General features: G+C 36.8%; 1 non-coding gene across 1 annotated transcript; it reads right to left on the reverse strand.

The window, feature by feature from the left end:
- Nucleotides 1-335: 335 nt before the first annotated feature.
- On the reverse strand, nt 336-408 carry TRNAK-UUU (transfer RNA lysine (anticodon UUU)). Its single transcript has one exon. It is a non-coding gene; the product is annotated as a tRNA-Lys (tRNA).
- Between the last annotated feature and the right edge of the window lie 10,664 nt (nt 409-11,072).

The raw sequence follows: 11,072 nt of genomic DNA on the forward strand, positions 1-11,072 counted from the left end.
AGTGCAGATGGAAACTTAACTTGCTATACCATAACACTGGCTCTGACAAGATTTCTTAAACAACTTTTATCAAGGATGGCATCATGGCACAGCAAGCAAGGCCACCACTGTGATGCAGATAGCTTATATGGGTGCTGATTTAAGACCACGTTGCTCTATTTCCCATTCATTTCCCTGCTAAGGGACCAGAGAAAGCAACTGAATGAAGATTGCCCAGGAGCTGGGCCACTGTATCCAAAAGGGAGACCCAGACACACCTCTAGGTTTCTGGCATCAGCATTTCACAAAGTGCTCATTGTAGCCATCTGAGAGAGTGTTTATTGAAAAAGACCCAGCGCCTGAGCAGGGACTTGAACCCTGAACCCTCAGATTAAAAGTCTGATGCTCTACCAATTGAGCTACCCAGGCCCTAGATTATCTGAGGAGTAAACTAGAGATGAAAGATCTCTCTCCCTCTCTCTCCCTCTCTTTCTCTCTCTGTAACTTTTGCAAAGGAATAAGAGATAAATCTTAAGAAAAACACAACTTTTATTGCATAGGTCAAGAGGCTAGGATTCCATGATCAGTGTGTTAACACGGATGATTTCTGACAAGAGTTTTTGTTTATTTGTTTTGTTTTGTTTTTTTCTGGCTGCAGGCAGCCATTCTATCCCTGTGGCCTCATGTGGTAGAGCGGGGATCCCTGAAATCTCTAATACCATTTGTAAGGGCTTAGCACTTACTACCTAAACATATATGATGACCCTTTCCCTCACTTCAAATATCATCACACAGAGGATTAGATTTCAGCATTTTATTTTAGAACAGGTTATTCAGTATCTAGCACTATCTAAAGTATTCAAACTGATACAGTTACCTAAGAGAAAAGAAAAGAAGCCAAAGACACATGGCCAAAGAAAACTTAAACTTAGTTGCCTAGGTGCAGGAGAAGTTCACTTGTCAGTTTTGAACATGTTTTCCTACCCCTGCCTTTGACTTTTCCCAATCATTGTCCTGATTTGCCTTGCTAAGAAAATGGCACACAAATGAGGGAATCTCAACTGAACTTAAACTGTGGTTATGCAACAAGGTGGAGGAATCCACCATGGGGGGAGGGTTTGGGGAGGGGTGGGGAGAATCCAAGTACCTATGAAACTGTGTCACATAATACAATGTAATTAATGAATAATTTTTTTTTAATGTAAAAAAAAAAAAAAAAGAAAGAAAATGGCACACAGAGTCCCCCTAGAGCTGAAGCTTAAGAATTACCTGCTCTTCCAAATTTCCAATGTCAATACTTCTCCAGAGAGAAATTTGAATTCTTTTTTATATTAAGTGACTATTACCCATAGATGGACTAAGTGCCAAGAATGCATTAGTATTCTGCCTTTACATGGCATTCTACAGCATGGTTACAAGATACTGCCTCATTAGTTCACATATCTGTATCTACTTCATCATCTCCCAGAGCAGTGAATTCCAGCAAATCTACTCGAGTAATATAATTAATTAAGATAACATCCATAGGGAGGCACAGTGGACTACCCGCTAAAGTCCTCGCTTTGAACATGCTGGAATCCCAAATGCATGCCAGTTCTAATCCCTGAGGCCCCACTTCCCATTCAGCTCCTGGCTTATGACTGGGAAAACAGTCAAGGACAGCCCAAAGTGTTGGAATCCTGCACCTGCCAGGGAGAGCAGAAGAGCTCCTGGATCCTGGCTTCAGATTGGTTCAACTCCTGCCATTGCTGTCACTTGGGGAGTGAATCCTCAAATGGAAGAACTTCCTCTCTGTCTTTCCTCCCCTCTATGTAAATTTGACTTTGCAATAAAAATAAATAAATCATTTTAAAAAGATAACATCCACAACAATTAACAGATACCAACTAAACATTTAAACCCTGGAAAACCAGGGAATCAAAGTACTGTGAGGCCTAAACTCCTGTGGATACTGGCACCACAGCAAAACCATGTTAATATAGATAGCAAGCTGTCTGCTTGAGTTTCCATTACCAATTAGTCTTGTATGTTACAAAGAACAAATACTTTGGAATGAATCAGAGGTAGTTTTGGAAGAATCCTTCCAACACATCACTTTTGGGATCCTGGCCAAGTTACTTAACCTCCCTCAATATCTTTGCACTTTGCCATCCTCAGAAAAACATAACCTTTTACAACCTTAAAGAAAAGAAGGCAAATAACCAAAATTAGAAGCATTTTGAGACAAAGGAGCAATATAAAGATGGACCTAATTGTAGATAAATATATAAAAAAATCTGATGAAGGAGATCCTTGTCAGTAAACTAATCTTATAAAAACTCATGATTTTAATTTTTTCCCTTTCAAGCACATTTGGTTTTTTTTTTTCTCTTTGAAAGAATAGGATAAGAAATATCCCATATCCACAATAATCTGTTGATAAATAATTTTTTTGCTGTGCTGGGCAAGATTGATGTTTTAAATCAAACATTGAAGTTGATTATAATCACACTAAGCACCACTTATGTTCTATTAGTGTGCTGCTCCTTTCAGCCTGTTGAAATGTCAGCTAGTCCCAGGCCTTACAGAGTATGTACTACTTTCTTTCCTTTAAAATGTCAATTGAACTAGAACAAAACTCGCTTATTTGTAAGTGCAAACTTTTATTGCTTCCTAATGTGGAAATGATTTGGAAGATCAAATGTAAATGTCATGACCACCAAATACAATATACAATTTGTAGAAATATAAAATGACCAACTTAAGGAAAACTGTTTAAGAAAAGAAATAAGAAAACATTTCCTATTTGAGTGGAAGATACATGTTTGGAAGCTAGTTATTTGATCATTGAAATGGTATAACTTGTCACAAAAATGAATTTTAACAACAAATTTTTGCTATGTCTTGGAGAGTGGGAAAGCAATAAATGAAGCACTTTTGTACTTTGTGGTGGCCTATTACCAGATCTAAATGGAAAGCAATTGGAAAGAGGGACTTTAGAAAATAAAGCTCTATTACCATTGAGAAAGCTGAAGAGTTATACACAGAGACTCGATGTATTGACTTTGGCAAAAACTCATACACTCTGTCATGACAACAAAGATATTGAAATTGAAATAGTGCAGACGCTAAGAATGAGAAAAAAATTACAAAAGCTAAAGACCGAACTTTCCTAGAAGAGATAAAATTTTAAGTCATTTCCGTGATGAAATATGAAGAGATGATGTCTGAGAATATATCAACACTTTGTTTTATTAAAAAGAATGTTTTAAATACTTAAACAGCAAGAAAAGGTATCAGTTTCTTGAAAAGAATGATAACCTGGAGAACCAAAATATGTTTTGTTTTTGTTTTGCTGTTGTTTTGTTTTGTTTTGGTGCCAATCAAGTGTTGGTTAGAATTAAGGAATGAGAAGAGAATGGGTGAATTACCAGCACCTCCTACCCCAGGAAAAGATTCTGGTCCAGGCTGCTCCACTTCCCATCCAGCTCTCCTCTTCTGGCCTGGGGATCAGTAGAGGATGACCCAAAGTCTTGGGACCAAGCATCCTCATGGGAAACTGAAGAAGTTTCTGCCTCCTGGCTTCAGATCAGCTCAGATCTGGCCATTGTGGCCACTTGGGGAGTGAACCTGCTGACAGATCTTTATGTATCTCCTTCCTCCCATAAATCTACCTAGCCAGAAAAATAAGCAAATCCTTAAAATAATTAATGCAAATGAAGTTTTGAGAGATCTGAGACTGTTAATTCACTTTGATTTTTCTTTTAAGAAAAAATAATCATTTTATCCCCATAGCGTTAGTCGTATTCAGGGGCAGTCCCACAGTTACAGAATTGCTGCTGATTCCTATGGTCCAGAAATCTCAGGACTCAGCCCCACCCATTCTGTCCATGGGATTCACTGCATACACATTGTCTGAGGTTTCGGGGACCATCTGAGATCATATGAGTCATCCTACTGCAGTAAGAGAGCTGGATGATCTCTGTGTGGACTTGCTGGCATCTATTCTAGTTAGTAATCTGAGTATTTTGTGTTTGGAGATAAAATATTCCCTCTTTGTCAGTCCTTTCCTCCCATGCTATTTTTCTCCCATGCCCAGCAACCACTGTTCTCCTAGAAAAATATGCCCCACTCTCCTGAAAGCTCCAAAGCAGCATACTTCAGAGCTCTTCTGGATTTTGGAATTGGTTATGATCTTTCTGTAATATAATGGAAGATATGATACCAGATTTTTCCACCAAGGTGGATTTATATAATGCAATTTGGCTACTGCTATTATGTCATCAGACAATGGTGATGTTTTACAGTTCCTCTGGAGAGGTGATTTGCAAGAACTTTATCACTGTTATTTGGACGAAATAGTCTCCATAGTAGTTTTACAAATGTACCACCTTATGAGGCTTGTGGGGAAATGGTTTGAATGGCCATCTCATCAACAGCTAACAGCAGGGAGCACAAAGATGCTCAAAAACAGATCACAGACTTCTCTATAAACACACTTTAAAGCTCCAGCCACCTCTTAGGATATCATTATAATAGATTAAGTTTCAACATAAGAATCATAGGAGAATTTGATGGTGACAAGTGAAATCTGTAGTATCTGACTGTAGGGACTTTCATGTTGGTCAAAACTTCAAACTTAAATTAGGAAAAAATAAGAATTATTCAAATTGTCACTTCTCTGGCAAATTTTAAGTTTGAACACAGGCACAAGGATATTACACATACATTAAATCATAGATATTTAAGAGCAAACAATTACACTGGCAATTTGGCATAGTTTATTCTGTAAGTAACATCTGCGTAGAATAAAATTACACATGGTACAAACAGCGTAAGTAAAATCCAGTGAATTGCTTTGTAAATTGTGCACATAGAAAAATGAAGGGTAAAGGCATGGAATTATTTCTTAGCAAATTGTATGTATAAACAAGAAAAATAAATGAGGATAGCAATAGAAATATAATCAGAAAAAGTACTTAATGAATCTACACACAAAAATAACAATATATAAACCAAAGTATAGGGTCAGAAAATTTACAGCAATAATTTTTTAAAAAATCAGGAGAAAGTTCAAGTGAAAGTAAATAAATCTAGAACTTTGAGAAATGTAGACAGTCTAATTTTCAATAAAACAGTATTTATTGACTAGTCCTGATTTTATGTAGTTAGGAGGGAGGGGGAAGGAACCAGTGTAATACACAGTTTGCCAGTTCTCATTGACTTGGTTCTCTTGGAAATGCTTAAAATCTTTGCAGCAGAAGAAGAAATTGACTTTTATTTTCATCTATACGTTCAATTTCTTTTCAAACTCTACTTTTCTTCTATACTGAGAATAAATTTCAAGAAAAAAGTCTACTGATTTAATGTTAGCAGGTCAGCATTCCAAATATTTCATCTTTAATGCTTTTTATAGCTCATCATAAATCTTGTGTCCTGGCTAACACTCAAACCAATATTTTTTATGAAAACATATGAGACACTGTAGGGTTACTCTCAAGGCATTAACTTGGTAACACAATACTTTTGGCTTTCATGTACCACTGTCATGGCAATCAAGGCAAAATTGGCAAAGACTATGAAAATCATTTTCATTGTAGTTTCAGCAACATGTAGTAAGTGATTCATTAACTCCAAGAATAAGAGACATTCAATTTTTTTAGGGCTTTTTTTTATTGCAAATTCAGATATACACAGAGGAGGAGAGACAGAGAGGAAGATATTCCATCCAATGATTCAGTCCCCAAGTAGCCTCAACAGCCAGAGTTGCGCCAATCTAAAGCCCGGAGCATCTTCCACATCTCCCACACTGGTGCAGGGTCCCAAGGCTTTGGTCCGTCCTCAACTGGCTTTCCAGGGCACAAGCAGGGAGCTGGATGGGAAGTGGAGCTGCAGTAACAAAAACCAGCATCCCTATGGGATCCCAGCACATACAAGCGAGGACTTTAACCACTAGGCTATGGTGCTGGATCCGACATTCGCTTTTAAAATTGTAAGTTTTGTGGTTTTACGTATTTTTTACTTTGTCTTTATTGAAGTGAAAGTCAGGAAAAAGTATAATACTTAAAAGCAAATAGAAAAGCAGTCACTGAGAAACCGTCAGCCACCCACTCTGATACTTAATGAAAGCAGGATAGCTTTTGCAATGCTCTCTGCACACCTGTTTCTGTTTAAGCCATCAGTAGGGTACACAGAACATGAAAAGCCTTTCAGTTGTTCTTCTCCTATACATTCACTATGGTGGAGGCCCTTTGCACTGTTCTATTCTGGAGTTAGATTCCTGGGAGCCAAAGGGAAAGACCCAAGGAGCAGCTGATGGGCTGTTGGTATCATAACAAGTGCTGTCTAACTGCAGACAGTTCTTCTAACGCTTTCTGGATGAATATCACTGGCAACAAGTGAGAGTGACCTCAGGAACAATGTACTGAGATTTAACCTTCCCTAAAGTGATGCTGGAGTAATAGCCAACCTAAATGGGAAACAAGTCTCCCAACAAAGAAGAAAATAAATATGAAGCAATGCATTTTAAAATTATTTTTGTAATGGACTGATGGTATACATGAGAGAATTTATGCCTTTATTAGAAGCAGTGAACAGACTCTTCTTGAAGGGAACAAGAAATATTGAAATATTACCTGTAGCATTACCAAGGGAAAAATGACATATAACCAGAACAGATGTAATAATATGCTAAATCATTTATTATTGTCATGTGGACCCTACTAGATCATTAGCATATTTAACTTTCTCCATAACAAGGCAAAAGATATGTTGGGAAGATAATGTAACTTTAAGGACAATTTGTTCAATCCTTACTCATTTGATATCAATGTAACATTCATCAAAAATGCATGTTTAAAACAAAATCCTGAAGGAAATAGGTTTTCTTCATGACTCTAATAATTTAATTTGCATCAGATTAAAAACCCACCACCCATTATGATAAAAAAAAAGTTCTAGAAAACAAACCATTTCTCTAGAGACACTACTAAAGGTGACACAAGCCAAATAGGACTCTGGATTATAATTGATATGGATATAACATTATAATGTTGATCATTCATTTGCTCATTTATGCATTCATTGAACAGGATTTGCTTATTTCATATTCCTGACTAGTGAGTAGAAGCTTGAAAAAAGGAAGCCTAGAGCATATAATGAGGTAATATATGCAAAACTCTTTCAAAAACTACAAAATGCCCTAAAAAGTCAAAATTGATGATGACAGTGAAGCAATCATGGCCTATTGGGAGAAAGGCAACTCAGTCCCTTTAAGTAAAAGAAAATCATGTCAGTCTATTACGTATAGACAGGGATCACTTATTATCATAATTTATTTAGATTTTTCAAAAATTAGTGAAAAACTGCAGAATATCTATTTTTCCATTTCAAATCAGTTAACATAGGATTATGGGAAACACTGAGAAAATGGTAGCGTTACTTCTTAGTATAAAGAAGCACAAACTTTCAAATACCTAAATACAAACCGGCTGCCATCAATTAGGTCTCATCAAACTGAGCCATAGAAACTTACAAATCTGTTCATCAGAAATGAGACATCATGGAGCAGCAGGTTAAGCATACTGATTGCAATGCCAGCATCCTGTATGAGCACTAGAGTGGAGTACCTGGGCTACTAGCCTGAGCCTGGACCAGCATCAGCTTTTGCAATCATTTTGACAGTAAGTCAGTGGGTATAAAATATATATATATATATCTTAGTATAGCAACATACAGAAACAAAAAATAAGTCTTCATCTTGGCATTTAAAAAGCTAATATTAATGATTGGAAAAATTACTGCAGTTACCTATTTCCTTTGAAAGCAGCAACAGAATGGACTTTGCAACACAAGAAAGAGCCTCAAAATGACTAAAGGTGGGAGATATCTTGTTACTTAACAAATATACAACACTGCCTCGTCACACACCACAAAGTGTACTAAATATAAGGAATGCTGCCCAACCACTCACACACAAGAAAGAAGCCTTGCAAAAACAAAAACAGGCTGATAAGGTTTTGACTAAGAAATGGAATCATTGTCTATGAACATCTGTATTTGCTCTTACAGGAAAATAATAGTTTATATCTATCTTGAAAGCATACTTATGTGTAGCTCTTGTCCATAAAGAAATCTTGATCAATGTTTGCTTGAGTAAACAAAAAAGCTCAAAGGATTATTTAATTGCAAAAATACCATTAAATTAATTATAAGATGAAAAGCCCAAAACATGTTACTCAAAAATATACCATATTCAAAAAACTAAGACATGCCCTTTGACACATATTTACTGGTAAGAGTTCTAGAGTCAATCTGATTGTCTTGATAGATAAACATTAATGCATATTCACTTGCTTCAATATTTTCAGCTTAACCATATTGTAAAATCTGAAGCTTTTGTTGAACAGAAATTCAACAGCAGCATATGCAACATGAAGTCCATATTTCTGAATCTGTTTGTAATTCTAAGAAATTCTTGTTAGTTTAAAAGAGTTGCTCCTCTTGACAGGGATCCAACTGGGGATTAAGACATGATGACATCTACACTCTGAAGAGTTAAACATGGGAAGAAAAAGACCATATCTAAATAAGAATGTCAGGATGAATTGCACATCATCCTTTATGATAAAACATTTTTTTCTTACCTGTGGGAAACTATCTTTAATGTACAAGGCAAGAGAGATATAATTTAAGATTTTAAAGTAGACCTTCTGTACATGAAAGAAAGCAAAGTTAAAATAAAGTCCAAAACCAATTGAAAAAAAATGGCACTATTCACCAAATTGCTTTGTATAAACTTTTAGTAATTGTTGCCTAAAGCACATTTGTGCAGGAGGCATTCATGAACTGAGACTCATCTGAATATAAAGTCTCTTTTCACCATAACCATGAAAATTATTCACCTGCCAACCTATTATAGGCATCTGTCTCTGGTTAGCCCAGGTGAATAGGTTGTGCAATCAATAAGTAACATGATAGCATTAACCTATCTTTGATCATTTAGGTTAACTTTGTTCTTCTTACAGATGATGGTCACCTTCTAAAGTCGTAACCTTATTCATAAACACAACTTGCTACAGTGTGGATAGAAATTCTGCTAATAACTTATGGAATTAACATCCCTAACAGATATGGTTATGTAGCTTCATGCAATTAATGAGGAAATAGGGTTTTATTTCTCCTTCAGAGCAAAGATACCCCTCTTGTGAAATCAGGGCATGTGATCATTAGTACACATGCTCCTAACAATTCCTGCATCCGACATCTTTGGAGTGAGGCCAAGGGAAGACAGACAGGAACAAACTAGAAATAAATATCTCATTTTCTTTCATGAATAGCAATGCCAATAGCTGTAATGTTTTAATGTAAGAAATAATAGCTGACTGTTTAAAAAATTCACATTTCAGCTGGTTCTTTATTTGAATGTAAATAAATACATTTATAAAAATAAAAGCAGGTTTTTTCTGGCTGTAATTTGTTCTGAAGCTGGTATTTAAGCAAAATTATAAGTAAGCAATATATGGGCATTGACATGACTTTTAGGGGAAAAAAAAACACTGTTTGGGGGCCAGTGCAATGGCTCATTGGCTAATCTTCTCCCTACATATACCAGCATCTCATATGTAAGCTAGTTTGTGTCCTGGCTGCTCTACTTCCAATCCAGCTCCCTGCTTCTGGACTGGGAAACAGCAGAGAATTGCCCAAAGCCTCAAGACCCTGTAGCCATGCAAGAGACCTGGAAAAAACTGCTGGTTCTTGGCTTTGGATGGGCTCAAGTGTGTAGCGACCATTTGGGGGATGAACTGGCAGATGGAAGATCTTCCTCTCTGTCTTTCCTTTTTTGTAAATCTGGCATCCCAACAAAAATTAAATAAATACAGCTTTTCAAAAAATAGTTTTTATGAGGGCTGAGTAACTGATAGACTCCAAATTGAGCCTGAGCTGGGAAGGCTTTGAGGTTTCATGATGAATAATGACATGGATGCAAAGCTCCTCGCCAATCAGTCGTCTCTGCCTTCCCACTCCTATAGGAAGCGATAAATCCTAAAAATTGTTTTAAAGCATGGCATTCTTTTCCTTGGGTGTCTCAGATATAATACAAAGAAACTATACCACTAACTTCCACTGATTAGCCTATTTTTAATCAAGATAATCATTTATAGAAAAATGCACAATCACTTCCATGTAATGACTATTGTATAAGATTATCACAGCAATTTTCCCAACTGTTCCTTATTGAGTGTAGTACCTATACCAGTGTTGGTTGGGGGAAGAGGGGAAAGAAAGGATAAGCCTGACAACAGATTTTTTTTACCCCCTCCAATCTCTTAATTCAACCTTTGACATATACAGTATTAATGATGCTGAACGATTATTTTTTAGCAGAGAAAAGGAAGCTATAAGTCAAAACAGCATGTTCATTTAAGTGAGTTGAAGCTTTTGACTGGGGGGTCTATAGCTTAATCTATTGCATCTTCATCCACACATGCCCCTTTTCTTCCCATGTGCAGACAGGCGGCAGATGTGTGACTCTAATCGCCCTGCATTATGCCATTGTGACATGGAATATCAGCCTCTTCCACCAACACATCTGGAGTGCCAGAAGCAGAACACCCAGACAGGTACTGACTGGAATTGAAGAGGGAGTTGAACAGGACGAGCAACATTTAAGGGCCCAGACAAGTAGAGTCATTAGAAAATTCATCAACAGCAAGTCAAAGTAATGCCATCCCCAAGACAAATGGCAATAAGACACATGGAGCTCATGCCCTTGAATTGCCCAAAGTCCAGCAAACACATTTCTAATTTTATCTGAATACAGACTGATGCATGTGTGCTGGCATGAGAATCAGCAGAAGGATGTCTAGAATCTGAAGTGTTATCCATTCCCAAACAACTGAAATTCAGTCCCATGTGTGCCTGTGTGTAAAGGTGTTAATCACACAGAATGAGACTTTCTCAAAAATCTGTTACATTTGGTGACTATTTTAAGAAAAGTGCACACCATTTGTGAGAATGCCAGGTGATAGTTATTGATGTTACTGGATCTTTGTAATATCAGTGTAATTGTGCCCTCGTTAAAGTCTGAGTCCCATAAGCTCTCACTCAAGCAG

Source organism: Ochotona princeps, chromosome 9, assembly GCF_030435755.1.
Source record: "Ochotona princeps isolate mOchPri1 chromosome 9, mOchPri1.hap1, whole genome shotgun sequence".
In the NCBI taxonomy this organism is placed as follows: Eukaryota; Metazoa; Chordata; class Mammalia; order Lagomorpha; family Ochotonidae; genus Ochotona; species Ochotona princeps.